This window comes from Suncus etruscus, chromosome 16, assembly GCF_024139225.1.
Source record: "Suncus etruscus isolate mSunEtr1 chromosome 16, mSunEtr1.pri.cur, whole genome shotgun sequence".
Taxonomy (NCBI): Eukaryota; Metazoa; Chordata; class Mammalia; order Eulipotyphla; family Soricidae; genus Suncus; species Suncus etruscus.
In genome coordinates, this window is record NC_064863.1 from 28,958,872 (window position 1) to 28,965,714 (window position 6,843).

Below are 6,843 nucleotides of genomic sequence, written 5' to 3' on the forward strand. Positions count from 1 at the left end.
TAAAATGTGAACCACTGCTTTATAGTAGATAATAAATGGTTGATTTTGGTTGATTTTGGTTGATTGAAAGTTTAAATGGAAATAAAGTTTATGAATCCTTTTATATAAATCTTTACTTGACTGAGAATTACTGTTACTAATTCTGCAGTCAGTGAAAGATATTAGGATGGTAAATAATGCAGTCTGAAACAAAATATGTCCTTTATTAAAATTTATTTTTATATTTTAATACAGTTTTGTGGAATATTAAATTTTTGCTAAAGAATTTTTTCAGAATACTAAATAATTTCCTTTACTAAATTCATCCATTCTTTAGTTAATTAATAAAACAACAAAATGAGATGTGTCATTAATTAATGTATTGATAATAAAAATATTTCTAATGAAAATACTATTGATAGAGCTGCCGCGGCCATGGCGTATGCCTACCTGTTCAAGTACATTATTATCGGCGACACCGGTATTGGTAAATCATGCTTATTGTTACAGTTCACGGACAAGTGGTATCAGCCAGTGCATGACCTTACTATTGGTGTGGAACTTGGTGCTCGGATGACAACTATTGATGCAAAACAGATAAAATTCCAGATATGGGATACGGCAGGACAAGTCTTCGTTCCATCACGAGGTCATATTACAGAGGTGCAGCAGGGGCTTTACTAGTGTATGATATTACAAGGAGGAAGGCATTCAACCACTTAATAATCTGGTTAGAAATGCCCGCCAGCATTCCAATTCCAATATGGTCATTATGTGATTTAGAATCTAGAAGAGAAGTAAAAAAATAGGAAGGTGAAACTTTTGCACGAGAGCATGGTCTTATCTTCATGGAAACTTCTGCTAAGATTGCTTCCAATATAGAAGAGGCATTTATCAATACAGCAAAAGAAAATTATGAAAAAATTCAAGAAGGAGTCTTTGTCATTAATAATGAGGCAAGTGGCATTAAAACTTGCCCTCAACACGCTGCTACTAATGCCACACATGCATGCAATTGGGGAGGCCAGCAGGCCGGGGTAGGCTGCTGTTGAGTCCATTTTTATTGACTTGCTACCCAGATGGGGCCTACTCACCTATTCTTTCACTCCTGCTCAGCTGAGACATGAAATTATTCAAAATAGCTTTCTGTCACAGAAGACTTTAATCCTTCAAATTCTTGTATAACTTTGAATAAATGGTTAATGTTCACTTAAAAAAAGAAACAGATTTTGGAGATTGTATTCATACCTATTTGCATTTGATTTCTAGGTCAATTGACGTGGTTACTTTTGTTAAATGTTGTCTTGTGCCCTTACCTACAAACTGAATTGTATTAAACACTACAAAGTCATCTGGAGTATTTTAAATGGGTTTGTGTAGCTAGGTTTCCCAAAACCTGTGGTTACCTAATGTTTAATCTTATAGAACTAATCTCAACAAGTTTGTCGATCTTCAAGGCTCTAAGGAAAAACAGGACTCTTTGAATTCTGTATTTATCATTTACTTTCTGTATATATAGTTTAATAACCTGCTTGGGTGTAATTTGCCAAGCTTGAATTCTTTAATGCATTTGCATACATTCTATACTGTTTAGTAGAGCATAAAGCTACAGAAGCTTTGTTAGGAATTGCTAGGACACTGAATTTTATACTTTTTGACATTGTTAGCAAGCATGTTCATCTTATCTTGCGCATTAGTCCAAGAAAACTATGCTTAATGTACATTACTAAAGGCTATGTATGTATTAACCTGTTTTAATGCCAAAAGTTTGCTATTTGTCAACTATTTCTTTAAGACCTCTTCATAAAAGGATTTGTTTGCCTTAATGAACACTGTTAGGTAAAAAACAGAGTATAGTGAGTGAAAAGTGTGGAAGCAAGAATTCCCTCCAAGCGACTCCAAGAATGAATGTCCATTTAGATGGCACATTACGAGAACTTTAATCCTTCCTTTAACAATGATGTTATTTTTTCTTTTACTCACATAATTTCCATTTTCATGCAGGACAGTTTTTCAACTTTGATGTACAGTAACTACGTAAAATTTTTCTTTCAGTAGCAACCTATAATCTTTAAAATATGGTATCTTGTCTGTTTTGAAGGGAATATGACAATAAATCTATCAGATGAAATATCCTCTAAAAAGTAGAAAAGCTCTAGAAATTTACTAAGTGTGGTGGTTTTATCCTTTCTATTTTTTTTTCCTTTTTCTCCCTTGGTCTATAATGAAATTGTTATAGCACTGCAAAATAAAATTCTATGTATAAAAAAAAAAGAAAATACTATTGTTAGACTCTTAACCAATAATTACAAATTAGGAGAAAGCCACACCTACTTAATGAGACATTTATTATAATCAATACAGTACATAACTAAATTACTTTGTTAAAATGAGTATATTAATATAGCCATAATCAAAAATACCTATATTTTCTTGAGAATATTGAAACCTATGCTCTTTTATCCCCTTAGAAAATAAGGAAGCTACATTTTTCTGCTAGTTTTATACTATGAACTCTAATATTGATTGACATTATCACTTGTGGAGTATGCAGATGTATACTTTTATAATTTCACCTAGGAGACATAATTTCTATGAAATGATAAGACATTTCAGGTGTATTCAATTAATTTTTCAACAAGACTTATAAAAAAAACTTGCACAATGAACGTATGTTGAAAGATCATTAGATATTTTAGACAGAAGTTTGTCTAGATCTGTGATAAACTATTAAGTAGAAATAGTAGCTTTTTGGGGTGTGGGGGGAAAATAGTAGCTTTTTTGAAGTGGAGTGGTGATATTCAACCATGAGAAATAATTTTGATAACTTTAGCAAAAAACTTGAGTACATTTTGAAAAGTAAAGTATGTAGAGTAGATTTTTTTCTTGAGCACCTCTTGCTTATGAAAATGGGGCTCAATTCATTGTACTCACATAATCTCATGCCATCCATTTCTATACTGTTCACTAATAAATTAGATGCTGAGTTAGGTTTAATAATACCAAAGCAATAAATATGACTTCAAAATAGAATATTACCAAGTTATTTTAAAATAAATCAGAATTAGAGCAAGTAATCAAAAATACCTATATTTCCTTAAGAATTGTGAAACCTATGCTATTTAGTGCCCTTAGAAAGTTAAAGAAGCGGGGCCAGAGAGATAGCATGGAGGTAAGGTGTTTGCCTTTCATGCAGGAGGTCATCGGTTCGAATCCCGGCACCCAATATGGTCCAGGCGCAATTTCTGAGCTTGGAGCCAGGAATAACCCCTGAGCACTGCCAGGTGTGACCCAAAAACCACACACACACACACACACACACACACACACACACACAAGGAAAATTAAGGAAGCTACATTTTTCTGCTAGTTTTATACTATGAACTGTAATATTAATTGACAAATAAGTTGTTTACCTTTTTTAATTTTTTTCTCTTTATTTGAATATCTTGATTACATAAATGATTGTGATAAGGTTTCAGTCATATAAAGATCACCCCTCTTCACCAGTGCAACATTCCCGCCACCAAAGTCCCAAATCTCCCTCCACCCCACCCCACCCCACCTGTACTCCAGACAGGCTTTCCAGTTCCCTCATTCATTCACTTGATTATGGTAGTTCTCAGTGTAGTTATTTCTATAACTGTGCTCACCACTCTTTGTGGTGAGCTTCATGGAGTGAGCTGGTGTTCCAGCTCTCCTCTAATTGTCTCTGAGGATTGTTACAAAAATGACTTTTATGTTTTCTTAAAACCCATAGATGAGTGAGACTATTCTGTGTCTGTCTCCCTCTGACGTATTTTACTCAGCATGATAGACTCCATGTACATCCATGTATAGGAAAATATTATGACTACATCTCTCCTGATGGCTGCATAATATTCCATTGTGTATATGTACCACAGTTTCTTTAGCCATTCGTCTGTTGAAGGGCATCTTGGTTGTTTCCAGAGCCTGGCTATTGTGAATAGTGCTGCAATAAATATAGGTGTGAGGAAGGGGTTTTTGTATTGTATTCTTGTGTTCCTAAGGTATATCCCTAGGAGTGGAATAGCTGGGTCGAATGGGAGCTCAATTTCCAGATTTTGAAGGAACCTCCATATCGCTTTCCATAGAGGCTGTACTAGACAGCATTCCCACCAGCAGTGGATAAGAGTTCCTTTCTCTCCACATCCCCGCCAGCACTGATTGTTCTCATTCTTTGTGATGTGCGCCAATCTCTGTGGTGTGAGGTGGTATCTCATCATTGTTTTGATTTGCATCTCTCTGATGATTAGTGACGAGGAGCATTTTTTCATGTGTCTTTTGGCCATTTGTATTTCTTTTTTATCAAAGTGTCTGTTCATTTCTTCTCCCCATTTTTTGATGGGATTAGATTTTTTTTTCTTTAAAGTTCTGTCAGTGCCCTGTATATTTTGGATATTAGCCCCTTATCTGAAGGATGTTGGGTGAATAGTTTCTCCCACTCAGTGGGTGACTCTTGTATCCTGGGCACTATTTCTTTTGAGGTTCAGAAGCTTCTCAGTTTAATGTATTCCTATCTGTTAATCTCTGCTTCCACTTGTTTGGAAAGTGCAGTTTCCTCCTTGAAGATACCTTTAGTCTCAATGTCATGGAGTGTTTTACCGACGTGTTGTTCTATATACCTTATGGTATCTGGTTAGCGACTTGCAAAAAAGCGAACATGTACGAAGGTAAAATCCAAATGGATTAAAGACCTTGATATAAGTTGTTTACCTTTAATGTGGTCTCTCCATTAGATTGCCAAGCCCTGTGATTTACCAACGTTTACAGTGTGGTCATGGAAGTTTCCATACACTGCTTGATATAGTCCTGGATACCCAGGATTCTAGATTTTGTAATCTCAAGACCAGAACAATGCTTCATCCTCCTGACCATGGTTTGAATCACCAGTTTGGTTAAATCAATAATCAATGGTAGTCACTCCAATTCTCCTTAGCATTCTTTGCAACCCTACCCTCAAAAAAAAGGCAAACTAAAACAAACAAAACTCATAAATCCCATTTAGGGAGATAAATGTAAAAGAAAAAATAAGATAAATTTGATTCCTTCTCTACATCTTGATTATAACATCACAGAAGCAACTGTATATATATATATGTATATATATATGTATATATATATACATATATATACACAGAATGTAGCACATTAACTAAATTTTCTGGAAAATTTTAGTGGGGAAGGATAGATATTAATGTTGATGAGAAGGCAGAGGCAAAGAATGGGGGTGATGGAATTTAAGAAAATTAAGTATAGAGGATATATTAATAATTAAGTATAGAGGATAAGGCTCTTGCTTTTCATGTGGCAAACTTGGGTTTGATATCTGGCACCATATGGTCCTCTAAGCATTCCCAGGAGTACAGATTAATGAGTAAGCCCAAAGATTAATTGGTAATGGCCCCCAGATATAATAACAATAAATAGTATAAAAAGGAAATAAAATTAAAATCGAATTATTTTTAAAAATGTTAAGATATGTCAAAGTATGGCATGCTAGGAATATTTAATAAAAAATGTATGCAGGGTAGAGTGGTTGCTCAATCGGCTGAGCTTAAATAAAAGTTATGTGTGGAGATCTATGTCTAATCCCTGTTATGGCATAATCCCCTAAGTTTATTGAGTGCAGGTCCAGAAACAGTCTCAGAAATGCAGGTCTGCTCCAAATAAAAGAAATAAATTTCATGGCTGAAGGAGAAGGTGATTTTCCATAAAATATCTTATACTATATTCAATATAAAAGTTGGGCATACAAAAAATTAATATATATATTGTAGTTTGTTTATTATGTAATATTAATTTTCTGGTAGGACCTTAAATGTAACAACACTAATGATAATGGTGAGTGTTGAACTAATTTTATTAAATTAAAATAAAATATGTGAAGTACTGATGTGTAATAGTGCTTAATTATAATTTTATTATTTTATAATTATCATTATAAAATAATACAATGTAGTTATTATTTTATAGTCTTTTTAAAGAAGATTATAAACCCAGGAGAGAATATTTTAAGTTGTTATTTACATAGTGATTATTCTATTCCAAATTAATCTATGGGTTTCCATGAATGACTCAATTAATCAAATCCTATTCACCAGTGAAGTAAACATTGTCATCACTAACTTCTTATGGATTAAAAAACAAAGGTGGCACTAGATGTAAGGTGTCTGCCTTGCAAGCATTAGCCAAGGAAGGACAGCAGTTCGATCCCCAGTGCCTCATATGGTCCCCCCCAAGCCAGGGGCAATTTCTGAGGCTTAACCAGGAGTAACCCCTGAGCATCAAAAGGGTGTGGCACGAAAACAAACAAACAAACAAACAAAAAAACAAAGGTATAAGAGAAACTTCATTAATTAACCATACTTAAAATTGCTGGAACAAAGGTATTAATCCAAGCACTTTAGTTTTAAATCCCATATTCTTTACTGATGAAACCTTGCTTTTCTATTGCATTATGTTATTTATGCATGAAATGAGTGATTAGCAATCAACAGTTAAAGAAGTTATAATTAAATGAATCATTTTGGTGCAACTATGACATTTGGTCTTTAAGAAGGTATAGTTTAATATTTCTGATTTTGAAAACAGGAAATTTTAAGAAGAATGATTGACAACTTAAGAGCTGTGGTGCTTAAGTTGGATGCCTTTTTTAGAATAAAGACGTGTATTCTTTCTTTTATTACTGAGTAAAATCTGCTAAAGGTTAGAGTCATCACCTCTACTTGAAATACTTTCATTTAAAAGGAGTATAAATTCTTGAAAAGAGGACTTAACAGGGATTTTTGCAAGTGGGGCCTGAGTTCTAACCCTATGTTCACTCTATAGTCATCCAGCAGT

General features: G+C 33.9%; 1 pseudogene; it reads left to right on the forward strand.

Moving 5' to 3' along the window:
• The first annotated feature begins 414 nt into the window (after positions 1-414).
• On the forward strand, positions 415-1,591 carry LOC126032493 (ras-related protein Rab-2A-like; annotated as a pseudogene).
• Positions 1,592-6,843: the final 5,252 nt, after the last annotated feature.